The sequence below is a fragment of the Nannospalax galili genome, unplaced genomic scaffold, assembly GCF_000622305.1.
Source record: "Nannospalax galili isolate Female #2095 unplaced genomic scaffold, S.galili_v1.0 scaffold32, whole genome shotgun sequence".
NCBI lineage: Eukaryota > Metazoa > Chordata > Mammalia > Rodentia > Spalacidae > Nannospalax > Nannospalax galili.
Window position 1 is genome coordinate 5,305,701 of NW_008335297.1, and position 17,781 is coordinate 5,323,481.

Here is a 17,781-nt window from a genome sequence, read left to right on the forward strand (position 1 = left end):
TGCCTCCTGAGTGCTGGGATTAAAGGCATGCACCACCACACCCTGTGGTTTCACATATTTATTATTGAACAAACTTACAAGCGGAAAGAGGAAAGTAACAAAGAAAAATATTCCCAATAAACATATTCAAATGTCCAAACAGTGGTAACATTTTAAGCTTGACACAGTAACTTGATGGTAACCTTCAAACAGATAAATCTGTGGCCTCACATACAGTTCCTTATAGACCCAGCTTTGTTCGTCTCCAGTGTCTCCTCTTGGAGTTGTACATGATTTTATTGCCAGTTTTCACCTGAATCCATGGTGGAATGGGTCGGTTTTGCTTTTGTTTCTTAGCCAGGAATCGCTTGATCCTGAAGGTCTTGTGAGAAGACATGGTAAGGACTGAACTCAGGAACCCACGCGATGTTGGAGAAGAGCCCAAAACTTCCAGTCGTTAAAAAAAAAAAGATGAAAGAGGCAATCAAAAGAAAAAGCAAGTGAAGGTCAACAGATGATCCAGCAATTAGGGTTAAACATTAAATCAGTAATAATCCAACTAATAAATAGACAAATGAACTAAATAGACATACAGTTTTGAAGGCCAGCCTGAACTAAACAAAAATTTAAAGAAAAAAATTTAAACAAAAGTTCCCAGAAAAACCATGTATCTTCAAACTGAACCTTCTCCAAGGCTGATTAACATAACAGAATTTCAATGACTGTGGAGAGGTTGGAATGTTGCAAGTCCAGGGCCTAATTACAATTATCTTGGGCTATCTTTAGCCCCATAAATTGCTATTCCTTGCCCACCTCTGTCAGACCTAACATCCTGTGACCAATAGATAAAAACCTTTTGGAATGTTACTAACTAAACCTTATCTTCTACCTACCAGAAGTCTTGAGTGTCATCAGATAACATCTGAGGCCTATAGCTGAGATTTATCTTTTGCTATAACTACCTACTTAATGTTTCCACCGGTGTATTTGAAAAGTGCCTTGATTTATTACTTTCTTTGTTCTGTTATCATAAAAACTTCATGAACCTGCTTCCATGTTAGAATGTGGAATTTGGGGTGACTGAAATCTGTGTTCCCAGGCCATGGTCACTCATATGTGGCTCCAGAATAAATTATTTTTTTATCCCCTTTGAGGTCAGAGTAGTACTTTTGAGTCAACAAAACTCTGTCTCAGAAACTGAGGGGGGTGGGTGGAGGAGAGGCAAGAGAGAGAAGAGCTATGGGGGTACATGCCTATAACCCCAGCAACTGTGAGGCTTAGGCAGGAGGATTGCTGGGAGTGGGAGGTTGGCCTGGTCTATTAAGACTGTGGAAAGAAGAAAGGAAGAAATGAAAGGAAGAAGGGAGAGAGACAAAAGATGATGTTGCTAGTAAACCCTCCTTATAAAACATGCTAAAATGGTCAGATGTAGTGGCACACACCTATAATCCCAGGACTCTGCAGGATTAGGCAGCAGACTGAGAAATCTGAAGTCAGCCTAGCCTATAGAGACACTGTCTCAACAAAGACAGAAGGAATGGAGGGGAGGGAAGGAAGGAAATATAAATTCCATTATTGTACTTTTAGTTTACAGCTCATTTTATTTCTGCAAAAATTTAAAGAATGTGCATACAATAGTAGTTAAAAACTTATGTTAGGAGGCAGAGGGCATTCCAGGCCAGCTGGGGCTATAGGGAGACCCTGTCTCAAAAAACCCCATAAACCTATGTTAATAGGTATTGGGAGCTATTATGGGCACAGCTTGACTTTAGAATTGGAGGAAGAAGGCTTCCACCCTGGGACTTTCCCTGCTCTCTGCTTCTGAGGTCTGAGTTGATAGGCTGTGCTTCCCTGGTTAATTAGCAGTCTTAGAAACATAAAAGTTCTGTTTCAGTTTAAGGGCACTGGAGTTTTCTCAGCACTGTAAGCTTGGTTTCTTATATAGAAATAATAAATTCTAGTAGTTGCTAAGAATAATCACAAACAGTTCACTTTATATCTAAGATATTATAAATATTATGTAGCCGAATCTTGGATACTGTAAACGCTGTGTGAGTTTCGGTTGGTGAAGTAATGTATTTTTAGTAGTAACATAATGTATCCTTGGTTATTCCTTGGTCACTCCAGATCTGATTTCTTAGTGATGTATCCCTGGTTATTCCTTGGTTACTCCAGATCTGCTTTCTGTATAAGCTTGCTTAAGTTCACAATAAACATGCACTGGTACACAAGCCTCTGCATCCCCTGCATTCTGATTTCTGTCCGTCGGGGTCCCCAAGCCTTTCAGGCTTGGACTGTGGTCACTGCACTGTGACAAATAGGCACACTATATATTGTTAATATCACGCAGGGGAAAGGAAGGAACTGTGTAAGAGCATAGTCTCCGTACACTTTTGACAATAAAATGGCTGAGGAATTAGCTCAGTGGGGACTGCTTGCCTAGCAGCCCTCATAGCAGGTAAAAACAATTTCACGGCCTCATTCTTTTGAAATTTTTAAAAAATATTTTATTTTGAGGCTGAAGAGATGGCTCAGCAGTTAAAGAGCCCTGGCTGTTCTTGCAGAGGACCCAGGTTCAATTCCTAGCACCCACATGACAGCAACTTCTAACCTCTGCAGGCACTGCAGGACACCGGTGCACTTACACACATGTAGGCAATACATTCATAAACAAAATAAAAATAATATAACATTTAAAAAATATTTTATTTTTACTAATTTTATGTGCTCTTAACTGCTGACCCATCTCTCTGGCTCCTTTTTTGACAGTACTATAATACCTTTGACAGTATTATTTTCTCTTTTATTTTCCTGTACCAAAAATACTATTTCAAAAATATTTAGCTGACAACAAAGAAAAACTAATTTTGGTCATGTAATGGTTCAAATACTTTATAAAAAGAAAATTGTTCTTCTTGTTCCAATTAAAATACATTATAAAAAGAAAAAAATAATTTAGTCATGTCCTTAGCAACCAAACTTAGAAGGTAATTGAAAAAGACTGAGGAGCTGCATCTCCATCTATGTCACAAAGGCACCTTCACCCAAATAACTTTTCCCACACACTCTGAATTCGTGATCTACTTTACCTCTTGAAAGCAAACACGTATTTCCTAGCTTTTTCCACTGAAAAAGAAAAAATAATGACCAATCTACTGACAACAGACTCCCTCAGTGTGCCATCTAAATATTTCCTGTCCTGGCTTGGTGTCTGTAATCCCAACACTTGGGAAGTGGAGTTAGGAGGATCAGGAGCTCCAGGTCAGGTTAGGCTATGTGAGACTGCTGGGGGGAGGACAAAAACAAGTCAACAGGAGTACACAAAGTGGAATTAAGAGCTTGGCATGGTGGTATCTATCTGTAATCATAACAATGAAGATATAAAGACGAAGGAGTTCAAAGTCCAGTCTCAGCTACAAAGGGAGTTTAAGACCAGCCTGGCCACAAGAGATTGTCTCTTCGCCCCCTCTCCCCTACAAAAATAGAATTTCACCTTTCAAATGAAGAGTATCCTAGAGGTGATGGATATATATTTTTAAATCAACAGAAATCTAATCATTATTACTGTTTGTGCAAGGGTCTCAGGTAGCTAGGTTGACCTCAAACTCCCTTAAAGAGACTGGCCTTGGATCCTGATCCTCCTGTCTCTATGTGAAGACTAAGTTGTACCCTATTCTAAGTTACTGAATTTCATGTAAAACAGTGGCTTTTGGGCTTTTTGGGCTGTCTCTTCCTGGGGTGACTCCATCCTATCAGAAAAACCAAGCCCAAGAATATACTGAACATACCAGACCAACAAGGCCTCACCTTGGACTCCATAAAAAGGATACTCTACTAACCTGTCTTCTGACCACCCAGTGTGTGAATATGACAGAACTAAGGGTTCCTCAGCTTCATCAGCTCAGCAGTCCAACCAGATGGTCCTGAACCTCTTCTCAAGTATACTAGGCCTTTGTGGCTTGACTTCACCTTGCCCTGAGGCTCAGCTATTCAAGCCTCCAGCAGATCTTCAAATGGGTTTCTTAATATCTTATTTACCCTAGTGTAGTGACTTTCTTTTCATCTGTATCAACTGTGTACTTGACCATACAAGGTAACTAAAAGCTATGAAAAACCAAAATCTCTAACTGCCTTCATTTTGTGTCTTTTACTCTGGGTCAGTTTGAGAGTCTATTCTATCAAACAAATTTAGCAGTTGTAAGTCTGTGCCCCTCACCTCTTCCTTTAAGGAGTTGTATGTTTGTTCAACTGGATGTCATCTGCTTTCTTGTAAAACAAAACCAAAAACCTTTTCTCAAAGTTTTGTTTTTGTCATTTAATTTTTTTGAAACGGGGTCTCCCAGCTGGCTTGAACTCAAAGAGATTCTACTGCCTCTGCTTCTGCCTGCTGAATGCTGGGATTAAAGGCAGGCCCCATGAACTGAGAGACCTGAGTGACTCCATCTTGGATAAAACCTCCTCCATGGGACTGACCCAGCCCTGAATCCTGTTGCAGGGGAAACCATACACAAAAAGTATACTTGGAACAGATAGAGAACAACGCCCCCACCAACGGTCAATTAACCAGGGACAGGAAAGTACTAAAAGTCCAGATGTCTTTTCAGATTTCCTGAAGCCAGCAGTTTATGGTTTGGCACTGGGCTGCAACCAATCAGATGCTTGCCAGGCTGGAGACCCCCTACTCCCCCACTTGCTAAACTTGCTGAAATAAACCTATAAAAATCTCTGTCTCTCAAAGCAAGGGGTCTCACATCTGAGATCTGCTGCTTGTAACAATAAAAGAACCCTTGTGTATTTGCATCGGTCGGCTCCTTGGTGGTCTTTGGGGTCTTGCAAACTGGGCACAACATCTTGGGGGCTTGTCCGGGATTCCTGAGACACCGCCCCCCCCAAGGATCCCTGAACTGAAGGGTTCCTGGTCGGCCGGTAAGTGTCTGCTTCTGGTTGTCCCTGTCTGTGTTTATCCTAGCTTTTTTTCTGAGCCTTGAGGCAAACTTGTGAACAGTATGGTCAGGAGCAGTTGGAACAGATGTGCTAGATGACCGTGACCACAGAGGTCTGGAAGACGTTCTAGACCCTGGCAGAGGGGACGGAGGGCCCCAGACTCTGTGGATTTCTGTGAAAGGACAAGGCGGGTTGTTCCCGTGGTGCGGCAGTTCGCCGCTGTCTTACTTTCAGTTTTTCTTCTGCACAAGCAGGGGAATTCATTACTTGGCCTTCTGCGTGTCTTTCTGGCTATCTGTTTTATCTTTGGTTGTCTATTTCTTTGTGACTGATATGGATGCAATGGGACAGACCCTCTACACCCCTGGACCTGGTTCCTGCACATTTTGGAGAGGTTAAGACTCAAGCCCATAACCTCTCTGTTGTTGTCAGGAAGGATAAACTACTTTCTGCAAGTCTGAATGGCCCGCTTTCAATGTGGGATGGCCCTTGGAGGGGACCTTTGATCCTGCTGTCATTAACACGGTTGAGAAAATTATTCTTCAACTGCATGTGGAACACTTGGATCAAATATCATACATAGTGGTCTGGGGAGATTTAGTTAATAACCCTCCTCCGTGGGTCAAGTCTTTTCTTCCTTTACAGAAAACGGAGGTGCGAGGTGCTGACGGCTACAGAATGGAAAAAAACAACCAAGAAAATACTTAAACCTGAAACCAAACTATCAGTACCGTCACTGTACCATCTTACAGGGCATCACAGAAGAAGACCTAATTTTTCCTCCCCCTCCTTATCCACCCCCTCCACAGGAGGTACGCCCTCTGGAACTGGCACCCCTGGTATCAGATTCTTCACAGGCACAGGGGGGACTGGCTCAGGGGACTAGGAGTAGAAGGGCAGCACACCGGAGGGTCCAGACTCTACTGTTGTATCCTTCACAGTCGCCGGCCCCGCGGATGAGGCTGGCAACCAGCCCCATCACTATTGGCCATTCGCCACTAGTGACCTTTACAACTGGAGAACCCAGAATGCTCCCTTTTCTGAAAATCCTAAGGAGCTTATTTATTAGAAACTGTCTTAGTCACATACCAATCCACTTGGGATGATTGTCATCAATTATTACAGGTCCTGTTTACCACAGAGGAAAAAGAACATATCCAAACAGAAGCCAGGAAATTAATTCCTGGCAATACTGGTGTCCCTACTACTGACCTGACACTGATTGATGCTGCCTATCCACCGACCTGACCTGACTGGGATTATAATACTGCAGAAGGTAAGGGGAGGCTTCTGGTTTACTGCCAGACTCTGTTGGCAGGTCTCAAAGCAGCTGCTCATAGGCCAACTAATTTGGCAAATGTATACGATATTAGTCAGGAACTAAACGAAAGCCCAGCTGCATTCTTGGAGCAAATAATGGATGCCTTCTGCAGGTACACTCCATTAGACCCGGAGGCCAAAGATAATATAATGGCAGTGGACATGGCTTTTGTTAACCAATCAGCTCCAGATATAAGGAAAAAGCTCCAAAGTGTAGAGAGACTGGGTGAAAAGAGCTTAAGGGATTTGATAACTGTGGCCAAGAAAGTGTACAATAATAGGGATAGTGCAGAGGAAAAACAGATAAAGGCAGAAAGGAGGCAGAACAAGGACCTGGCAAGGATCCTGCTGGCTGCCACTGCAGATTCAGAGGACCGGCGGAGGCGTCTGCGCCAGATAACATAAAAAAAAGGAGGTAAAAAAGACTTTCAAAAAAGAGGGCAACCTCGACTGAAAAAATCAGTGTGCATATTGTAAAGAAGAAGGCCAGGAGAATTTTCCTTGACAGAAGCTCACCAACAATCACTTGAGGCATTAAAACTGGCCCTACTGTCTGCCCCTGCCCTCGGGCTACCTGATGGGACTAAACCATTCCACTTGTTTTTGGGTGAAAACAAGGATGTGGCCAAGGGAGTTTTGACCCAACTGATGGGTCCACAGTGCCGTCCTGTAGCCTATTTGTCTAAAAAACTGGACCCAGTGGCTACAGGCTGGCCCCCATGTCTCCACATTATTGCTGCTGTAGTACTACTGGTAAAAGATGCTGACAAACAGACTTTGGGCAAGAACTTGATCATCAGCACACCACATGCAATTGAAGGAGTTTTAAAGCAGCCCCTGGACTGATGGCTAAGTAATGCCCATATAACTCATTATCAGGCATTACTTCTTAATCCTGCTAGATCACCTTCCAGGTACCAGTTGCCCTGAATCCAGCCATGCTCTTGCCGGACCCAGACTTGGATGCCCCTCTGCATGATTATGCCAGAATCCTGGCCCATGTCCACAGCACCCGATCAGATTTGAAAGATACCCTGTTATCTGATTCTGAAGTATATTCAAGAGAATGCAGGACTTAATTCGACATGCCGAAGTAAAAATCAAGGAGGCTAATTTAAAGATTAAAGACATTGTCAATGGCTGTAAAGCTTGCCAACTCACTAATGTGGTGCCAAATATTAAAAACCCAGAAATCAGACTTTGAGGGAGAAAACCTGGAGCCTATTGGAAAACGGATTTCACTGAGGTAAAACCTGACAGTTACAGATACCGTTATTTGCTAGTCTTTGTAGATACTTTATCAGGATGGGCTGAAGCCTTCCCTACTAAACATGAAACAGTTCAAATGGTGGCAAAGAAAGTGTTGGAAGACATCCTCCCCAGGTACGGCTTTCCACAGATGATAGGGTCAGATAATGGACCGACTTTTGTGTCCAAGGTAAGTCAGAGTCTGGCCACAGTTCTGGGGATTGACTAGAAACTACATTGTGCTTATAGACCAAAGAGTTCAGGACAGGTAAAGAGAATAAATAGAACTCTAAAAGAGACCTTAACTAAATTGACCTTAGAGACTGGCGGTTACTGGGTGATTCTCCTTCCGTTCACACTCTACTGAATGTGTAACTCCCCTTATCAGATGGGATTAACCCCCTTTGTTTGGACTGTCCCCTCCCATTATCCCTAACCTTCTTGGCAGAAATGATTCTGCAGAATAGGAAAGGCTTAGACCTGTTGTTCTTGCAGCAAGGAGGCCTCTGTGCTGCCCTTAAGGAAGAGTGTTTTTTTTTTATGTAGATCACTCTGGGGTCATCAAAAAATCCCTGGCCAAGGTTAGAGAAAGTCTGGCTCGAAGAGAAAACGAATATAGGGCTAAACAAGGATGGTTTGAATCCTGGTTCAATAGCTCCCCTTGGTTGACCACTCTGATTTCAACCTTACTCAGACCCCTCCTAATTCTGATTATGCTTTTGACTCTTGGACCTTGCATTTTAAATAAATTGGTAGCTTTTATACAGCTAATGGTAATGTGAGCCCACCATCAGTCCCTCCAGTCTGGGTGATAAAAAACATGAGGGAACGCCCATGATTGGGCCCCTAAGGTACTACTCAGAGGGGGGAATGAGAGACCTGAGTGACTCCATCTTGGATACGGTGATGAAGAACATGAGATGAAGGAGCACCCATTATTGGGCCCCCAAGGTATTAGTCAGAGGGGGAATGAGAGACCGGAGTGACTCCATCTTGGATAAAATCTCCATAGGACTGACCCAGCCCTGAGCTCTGTTCCAAGAAAAACCACAATACTTGGAACGGATAGAGAACAACTCCTCCGCCAATGGTCAATTAACCAGGGACAGGAAAGTACTAAAAGTCCAGATATCTTTTCAGAGTTCCTGAAGCCAGCAGTTTATGGTTTGGCACTGAGCTGCAACCAATCAGATGTTTGCCAGGCTGAAGACCCCCCCTACTCCCCTACTTGCTAAACTTGCTGAAATAAACCTATAAAAATCTCTGTCTCTCAAAGCAAGGGGTCTCACACCTGAGATCCACTGGGTCGGTGACAGAATGGGCCCAAGCTTAAGCTTGTAACAATAAAAGAACCCTTGTGTATTTGCATCGGTTGGCTCCTTGGTGGTCTTTGGGGTCTCATGAATTGGGCACAACAGAACTAGCCAATGGAGTATAGATTTTGAGACTGGACCTCAGTCAACAAGAACAGTCAAATGTCCCTTGCAAAAGGGATAAAAGGCAAACTCTGTTTTGGCTATGTGTTTATTCACCAGCTTTGGTCACTAAGCACCCTCTGCCTTACACAGACACCTTAATTTGTGTGGTGGTCTCTTGATTTGCAGCCCTGATTTTGTCTCTGACAGACTCCTGCTTGACTGGGAACCATTCGGAGTATCTGTCTCTCTAACCAATCTCATCACCCTTCAAAACTGATGGTGTTAGGCAACTAGTGAGCCATTAACAGGCTCTGAAGGATATTGGAGCTGGATATCCCAACATATACAAAATAAACAGCTTGTAAAACCAAGGACTCTTTAATTACTAGTCAGAAGAATAGTCACATCTCTAGCCCTGAGCAAAGACACAGTATTCTGAATTGCCAGGGCCATGAAAAGATAACCTAAATCTGGTTCCAGAAATCCTAAACATTATAACTATCAAAGAAGCTTTCACGTAAATCAATCCAAATAAGATTGGAGGGCTGAAGATACAGCTCAGTTGGTAGTTGCCCAGCATGCAACCAAAAAAGTCCTGAGTTCAATCCCTAGCACTGCATACATTGGGTGTGCACATACCTCCAATTCCAACATTCCAGAGGTGGAGACAGAAGTTCAATGTTATCTTCCTCCTCTCTATATGAGTTTGAAGCCAGCCTGGGATATGAGACCCCATTCAAAAAACCTAAAACTGCCAGGTGTGGTAGTGCACACCTTTAATCCCAGCACTCGGGAGGCAGAGACAGGCAGATCTCTGTGAGTTCAAGTCTAGCCTTGTCTACATAGTGAGTTCCAGGACAGCTGGGGCTACAGGGAGACCCTGTCTTAAAAAGACAAAAACAAAACAAAACAAAAACAAAAACCAAACAAACAAAAAACAAAACAAAACAACAACAACAAAAAAACCCACACAAAACCTAAAACTGAGGCTTGTAAGATGGCTCAGTGGGTAAAGGTACTTCCTGCAAAGCCTGATGACCCAAGTTCAATCCTTGGAACCCACATGGTGAAAGGGGAGGATGACTCCCATAAGTTGTCCTCTGACCTACACTCAATAAATTAAAACAAAAGCAGGCCCTTGAGTAGTCCACTGCTTGCTTGCAGTAAATTTCTGATCTGTACAATCAATGGCTTTGTATTTCTACACAACTTCCTTGCTACTTAGAAAAATGGGGCTATAAATCACCTAGTCAGAATAAAAACTGCCTGTTCTACTGACTTTAGAAACTGTGTAAAGCCTGCAAAAAACATGTAACACAATGGTCACTGTGCTGGATAACTTTAGTTATCAACTTGACACACCAGGGTAGAGGGAGCCTCAGTTGGGGAATTTCCTCCATTGGACTGGTTTGTGGCCATGTCTGTGGGGTATTTTCTTGATTGTTGAGTGACTTGGGAGGGCCCAGCCCACTGTGAACAGTGCCACCCCTGGGCAGGTTGTTCTATATTGTATAAGAAAGCAAGCTGAGTATAGGCTAGGGAAGTGTCACAGCAAGCCAGTAAGCAGCATTCCCCCATGGCCTGTGCTTCATTCAGCTCCTGCCCTGAGTTCTTACCTTGGGCTCCCTCAGTGTGATAAAACTGTGACCCGAGACATGTAAGATAAAATAAAAAATAAACTTTTTCTTCTCCAAGTTGGTATTGGTCAGAGTGTTTTGTCATGGAAATTGAAAACAAACTAGAACAGTCACTGTGACCATTCTCTACTCTTACCCCTTACAGTGTGCTCTATTCCACAAATTCTTTTACACTATGCTCTGTGTGTCTTGTCTAAATTCTTTCAATAGAGATCACAACTACTGGGGAACCAAAGAGAGCCTGGGGTCCCATTCTGATGACAAAGTCGAACACAGATAAGTCAGTGTCCTAAACCTGTAATCACACAGGACTGGAGAGATGGCTCAGCCATTAAGAACACTGTCTGCTCTTACAGGTTTGGCTCCCAGCTCCCACAAGGCAGCTAACAACCTTCCCTAACTTCAGTTCCAGGGGGATCCAACACCCTCTTCTGATCTCTGTGGGTACTGCATGACATGACACAGTGCACTTACACACATTACACTCATACACCTAAAATAAAAATAGAATTTTTTTTTTTAGCCAGGTGTGGTGGCACATACGTTTAATCCCAGCACTCTGGAGGCAGTGGCAGGTGGATTTCTTTGAGTTTGAGGCCAGCCTGGTCTCCATTAGCGAATCTAGGCCAGCTGCGGCTACAGGGAAACCTTGTCTCAAAGAGACCAAAAAAAGAATTTTTTTTAAAAACCAAAAACCTGTTATCACTTTGGATTCTAGAACAGCAAAGCCTAGCAGTATAGATCACTTTCTCTCTCTCTCACACACACACACACTGTGAAGACAATTATCTTGATGCTGAAGTTACACTCTGAACCAGACTATCTTATAGAACTAAGACAATGATCAACTCTGACCACTTGCCCCAACCTTCCTCAATTTAAACCTAAAGTTCAGATCTGTACCTCAAAGACAGACTTGGGTCACTGTGATAAGAGCAGGAGGTAGAAATTGGCTAGGCAGTTAAGGGCAAAAAGACCCCAAAAGAAAATGACCAGTTTCTCTTCCAACCTAGAGCTGGAAATTCCTTGTACCTGCCAGTGAACTTGCCCCTTACCTGAGGCCATAAATGCCAGAACTATCTAATCTAAAGATATCTCTGGTTCCACCATAGCCAGAGGCTGGGGAGGTGTGTAAGGGGTCTGGTTTTTTCATATCTGAGGACCGTACCAGGACCTCCCTTGAGGGATCTGGACACCTGCAATAAGGAAGTAATGCTCTATTCCTGGAAGACATGCTGAGGATGTGACCAGAGGACCTGGACACCTGGAATGAGAACTGGACTGACCAGGTCATCTCCCTCGCCCCTCCTCTCTTCACTAAATCTTTATTAACTCCTAGGGGATGAGGCTCAGTGGTATCCTGTTTCTGGGGACCTCTACTGCTGTACAGGAGCTCTGCTTCTCTACCCTAAGCTCCCTATAATAAATATTTCTTTCCAAAGCTCACCCTCTGTGGTTCATGAATTTCATTCTTTGAATTCGAGAGATAAGAACCTGAAAGCCTCTGGCTTGAGGTGGCTTTGGTGGCCATTGAGTTTCTGGGACCCTAGCCTCTCAAGCTAAGCTCAACAGAGCCAAGAAAGGCTACATCGCTCTCAGACACCCTGGAATTCCTCTATCAATTGGACCCGTTCATCTATTCTTCCCAGTATGGCCATACACTGATCTGATATAATCACCTCTCTCTGCTTTTCACCATTACTGGCCTCTTTCATTGGGATACTGAGATGGATAGAGGAGCCTGTTGAGGCTGCTGAAGCTGGGGCTTTGGGTCTAAAACTGTGCTGGTGAACAGTAATTTAAACAATTTCCAACTGGAAAAACTAAAGGATGTGAATCACCTGCCCCACCTCATTTTTATTTTGTTGCAATGAAACATTTTTAGTGTCATCCTATAAAGATATAGATGGAAAACAAAAGTGCTGGGTTAAAGGGTATGGTGCACATTGTGGCACGCACCTTTAATCCCAGCACTCAGGAGGGAGTGGCAGGCAGATCTCTATGAGATGGAGAACAGCCTGGTCTACATAGTGAGTTCCAGGCCAGCTGGAGCTACAGGGAGATCCTGTCTCAAAAATGCCCCTTGCCCCCCCAAAAGGTACGTGCATATTAAAATTTGACAGTAATTGCTAGTTGGCCCATGAAGGAAGAAACTGCTCTAAAGAGAGGGTATCAGGGTATCAATTGCTCTAAAAGGAAGGTGCTCTTGAACAAAGGCTAGGCTTTTATCAGTTAGGGTGTTTTGCAAGAAACTGAAACCTGGGGAGCAGCAGATCAATTAAAAGGGCAGATTTCGAAAGCAGGCATGGTGCACACCTGTAATCCCAACACTCTGGAGAATGAAGCAGGAGGATTGTTGGGAACCCCAGATCTGCTTGGGCTGTCTAACAAGATCAGGTCTATGGAGTGTGGGGGTGTTGGGGAAAGGGGATGGGGACCATCGTGGAAAAGGATGTAATGAGAAGTGAAAAGGGAAGGGGGCACGGCAGAAGGGGGAAAGGGGGGATCAATCATGTGTTACTCAAATCTACTTATCTCAAAGATCAGTTGGTGAACTAAAAAAAGTTGTAGGACTTCTGCAACAAGTAATTTCGAAATACTGTTTTCTCTTACCTCGTTGAGTGACTGAGCCCGTGGAATAGCGTGACTTGAGGAAAAAGGTGGAGACACAAGATCTAGTATCAGAAAAATGAGCCCCACTCTGTTAGTTCTCCTAGAATAGAAAATGGAAAAGGATGACAAGTTCCCGCAGGAGCCCTGAGCATGCGCAGCCGAGGCGTGGGGGGACCGGACTGGCCTGAGGCAACAAGGCGCCCCTACCCCGCCTCTGCGTCCACCTGGACCCACCTGCTTCGGCCGGACTGGGGAGCCCTGGATTGGCAAACGTGGACTGGACCAACTGTCAAATCTTTCCCCAAGTCCAGGCAGTTAGAATAATGGCAGCCACCGGACGTCCGGTCAGGCCTTGTGGAGAGGCGCGGGCTGCAAACACGCAGGCGCAGAGGACACAAGCCCGGCTCCAGCTTCAGGCTGGAAGAACCCTGGGTAGGCTGTGGGATGTGGGCTGGTTAGAAGGATGTGCCGCAGACTCTAGCAAGCCCTCCGCCTCTCCCTGGGCTGGCCCAGGATGACGTTCACAATTGGAAATACGACAGAGCTTCGCATCCCGGCCAGCAGGAAGGGGCTCCAAAGAGAATGCAGACCGGAAGGAAAACGTTAGAAAAATCACACGTCAATTGTCGAGGCGGCACATGTCCACAGTCCCAGCCCTGGGGAACGCCAGAGACAGGGAGGCAGATCTCAGGGTCATCCTTGGCTACATAGCAAATATGAGGCCAGCTTGGTCATACATGAAATACTGCTTCAAAAAACAAGTAAGGCAGATGGTGGGGGTGGCACACACCTGTAATCCCTGCACGCTAGAGGCAGAGGCAGAGGGAGCTCTGTGAGTTCCAAGCCAGCCTGGTCTACATAGCAAGTTCCAGAACAGCCAGGGCTATGCGGTGAGATCCTGCCTCCAAAAATAATAAATAGAGGAAGTAGCAGAAGAAACTCCATCTTGTCCTGGACAGGTCCTGACTTCAGTTTGTGCTTGCTTTGGCATTTTTCCCTTTGACTTTTCTCCCAGTTACAGTGTTGCTGCAAAAGCATAACTCTTACCTCAAAGGGGATAAGAGATAGTTTAGTCTAGAGCCAAATATGAGTGACCATGGCCCAGGAACACAGATTCAGGTTACCCCAAATTCCATGTTCCAGTGTGGTAGTAGTTATATTATGTTTTTATAGTAACAGAACAAAGAAAAGTCATAAATCAAGACACCTTTTAAATACATTGGTGGATGCATTCAGTAGGTAGGTAGGTCATAGCAAAGGGGTTGGGGGTATAGGTCTCCTGGAGTATTTATCGGTTGATCAGCCTTTCAGGAAATTAAGATCTAGATGTAGGAGTTCTTTCACACTAGCATTGCGTAGATAGCTGTAAAATATCCGGGGCTTTTCCCTGACCCTGACTGAAGCACAGAGAAATAATTTTAAAAAAATTCCAAAATGTATAATAATAACGATTTCTATGTGTTGCCAAAATAACTGCTGAAGCAAGGTCTCTGACTGCTATCTGTTCCAAATGTCATTATGATTTTTTGCGATTTTTGCCTTTATAAACTTTGTAGCCTTGATCCTCAGTACTGAGAGTTTTTTTCTGAGGCACTAGCCAATTCTCAATCTCTGGATAATCAATACAGGACTCTTTTCTCATTTAATTGATTTAAGTGTGGTGGTGGTCTGTAATTCTCTCTCAAAAACATTGTGAAATTTATTAATTACTTAAAGAAGGAAAATAACTTATCAAAGCCAAGTGTACTGGCCCAGGCTTGTGAGTAATCCCAGCAACTCCCTAGATTGAGGCTATAGAATCACAAATTGGAATGTAGTGAATTGCATCAAGGCCAACACGTAGCAGAAACATGTCTCAAAAATGGGGTTGGGGGTCACTGGGGATACAGCTTAGGTGGTAGACTGCTTACACCTAGCAGACAGGAATCACATAAACCTGCTGAGGTGGCACACATCTGTAATCCTAGCACTCAGGAGGTAGAGATAGGAGGATCAGAAGTTCACAGCACATTAGAGGCCTAAGCTACAAGAGAAGCTGTCTCTAAATAAATAAATAAATAAATAAATAAATAAATGCTACCTCCAGAATCTACTCCACATTTGTGTGTGGTTTGTAGGATTTGGAACAGAGACCTTCTGAAGCAGGAGACAGTAGATTGTGTTATAGTAGGAAGAAAGAACCTGGGTAGAGACCTAACTTTCAGTCAGACTGGGTCAATCACCAGACCCTGGAACCATTCCTGGAAAGCAGGGTTCATCTGCCATGACAAAGAGATAGGCAGAATAATTAGTGTTTTAATGAGATGGTGAACTTTTCCTGTCTAGAATCCCTGGCCCCTAGCTCAGTAGTTTATTGGGCCATACACATGCAGCTTCAGAAGAATTCTACACACTTTTTCCACAAAATGTGACCTCTCCTTTTCTTCTTTTTCTTTTCTAAATATGCTTCCCTAAACACGTTAGGGTGCCTCAGTGTTTTGGGCTTTCTTACTCTTTTTCTAAAGCTCCCTTTCTGGCTGTGTGGCTGCCAGTCTGCCACGTGTCTAACCTTTTTTTTTTGGTCTTTTTGAGACAGGGTCTCCCTGTAGCACCAGCTAGCCTGGAAGGCACTATGTAGACCAGGCTGGCCATGAACTCACAAAGATCCACCTGCCTCTGCCTCTTGAGTGCTGGGACTAAAGGCGTGTGCCACCATGCCTGGCTTAACCATCATTCTTAAAATTTGGTTTAGAATGGCATGAATTTTCCTTCTCTTCTCCATTCTTTTCCTCTAGGCAGCTGCTGGGATTTACAGCTCACCATGCACTGAGGGTTTATCTTTTCAAATTCTAATAAAATTGTCCTTGAGCTTTTGTTTGTATCCATTCTTAAACTCCTTTATTTATGAGACTAAGAACCCCAGGAAGGGACCCTGATTTCCCCCATATCTTTTGGCAAACATGAAGGGAGCCCAAATTTCCAGTAACAATAATTTAGTACCCTGGGACCCCCATTTTGTTTGGGGTTTATTGAGTGGTCTGAACTCTGATAAACCAGGAAAGGAAGGGGGTCCTGGAAGGCTGGGAGGTTGAAGAGAATTTCAGAAGTCAGACAGATAAGGCACTTTAAGGAGCACATAAGCTGCTAGTCAGGCAACTGCCTGCTGGTACATACCAACATAACACAGTCTGCACACAGGTGGGTATAGGCACATACATAGAAAGGCATACAGGCTTCATTACAGGTCTATAGGCAGGCACACACATCCTGGTGAATACTCAGGCAAAATGGTCTTTGACTCCCAAGGCCATATTTATATAGAACCCATCCAAAAGTGACAGTTTTCAAGGAACAGTTATATAACACATTACATCACTGTTGATGTTTGGGTTCCCTGGACATCCAGTGTTAGCCATTTTGTGTTGACTCATACCTGAAGGAAAATCAGGCATGTGGCCCCCAGCTAAAGACATCTGGCTTCTTATCAGCCTTCTTGAAGATCTGGTTCCTTATCAATTCCCCTATCAGAGCTTCTATCTCTCTTTCCTGATCCCAGAGAGGAGCATGACAACACCCAAGGGATGCCTTCTGGGATTCTGGGAAGGTGAGACCCCTTTTCTGGAATTTTCTGGGCCTACCCATAAATCCTAGACTTCTCCCAACCCAGATGCCCAGCCTCCATTTTTTGGGAAGGTTACGTCCCCCTCATAGCTAATAAAACTATCTGTATCTGTCGAGGTCAGATTCTCATCCAGAGTTCTAATACTACCCCTCCCCCACAGATGTCCAGTGCCAGTCATATTTTACTGACATACTGGATATCCTTAGCACCACCACACTGTCCAAACATAAACTGGCCCTTATGGTCTTCTGTTCCTAACAGTTATGTGTACATCCTTCCTCTTATAACAACGTACTTGGCAGCCCAGTTCCTTCTTCTGTCTGAACTATGCACAAAAAACCTTCTTCAAACAATGCACCTAACAATGTCAAAATGCCCCCCACCACGTCACGTGCATGAATCTACATAGACTCCCATCTCTGGGTAATGGTATATTTCCCTGCCCCTGGTTGATAGGTAAAAGGTTGGGAGCGAGCGGATGGAGGAGGCAGCGAGGCACAGATAGAATTCTCAGCGGGATACAGCTTTATTTCGCACGGGACACATTTCCCTCAGGGAAGGGAAAGATGTCAGGGAAGGGAAGGGAAAGATGTCAGGGAAGGGAAGGAAAAGATGTCAGGGAAGGGAAAGATGTCAGCCCACGGGTTGTGAGCTGGGACTTATATATGGGGGCTTTAGGGTGTAGAAGGGGGGAGTGTTTGGGGGAAAATCAGGGAGGGGGAAGCAGGAAAAGCAGGGCTTGTAAACCTGGCTCTGTTCAGTCTACCAGGTAGGATTAGGGTCTGGAAGTGTTTACTTTTTCCTTTTTAAGATAAGAGAAAAGCTGTTGTGATAAACAACTTCTAAAATCTCTGGTTAACAGGTAGAATCTGCTTATCCTATCTTTGGAGATCAGAGGAAAGGCAGGCTGCTTCTCAGCAGAGTTTGTTTCCCTTGACTTCAAAGGTCAAGGTGCTTATCAGCTCAGTTCCCTTTTTTGGGCTCCAAAGTCTGTAGGTCCCTGTTGGGGAGGGGGGAAGCT

The 17,781-nt window shown here is 44.1% G+C and overlaps 1 pseudogene; it reads right to left on the bottom strand.

Moving 5' to 3' along the window:
• Positions 1-220: 220 nt before the first annotated feature.
• On the bottom strand, positions 221-376 carry LOC103731588 (annotated as a pseudogene).
• Between the last annotated feature and the right edge of the window lie 17,405 nt (positions 377-17,781).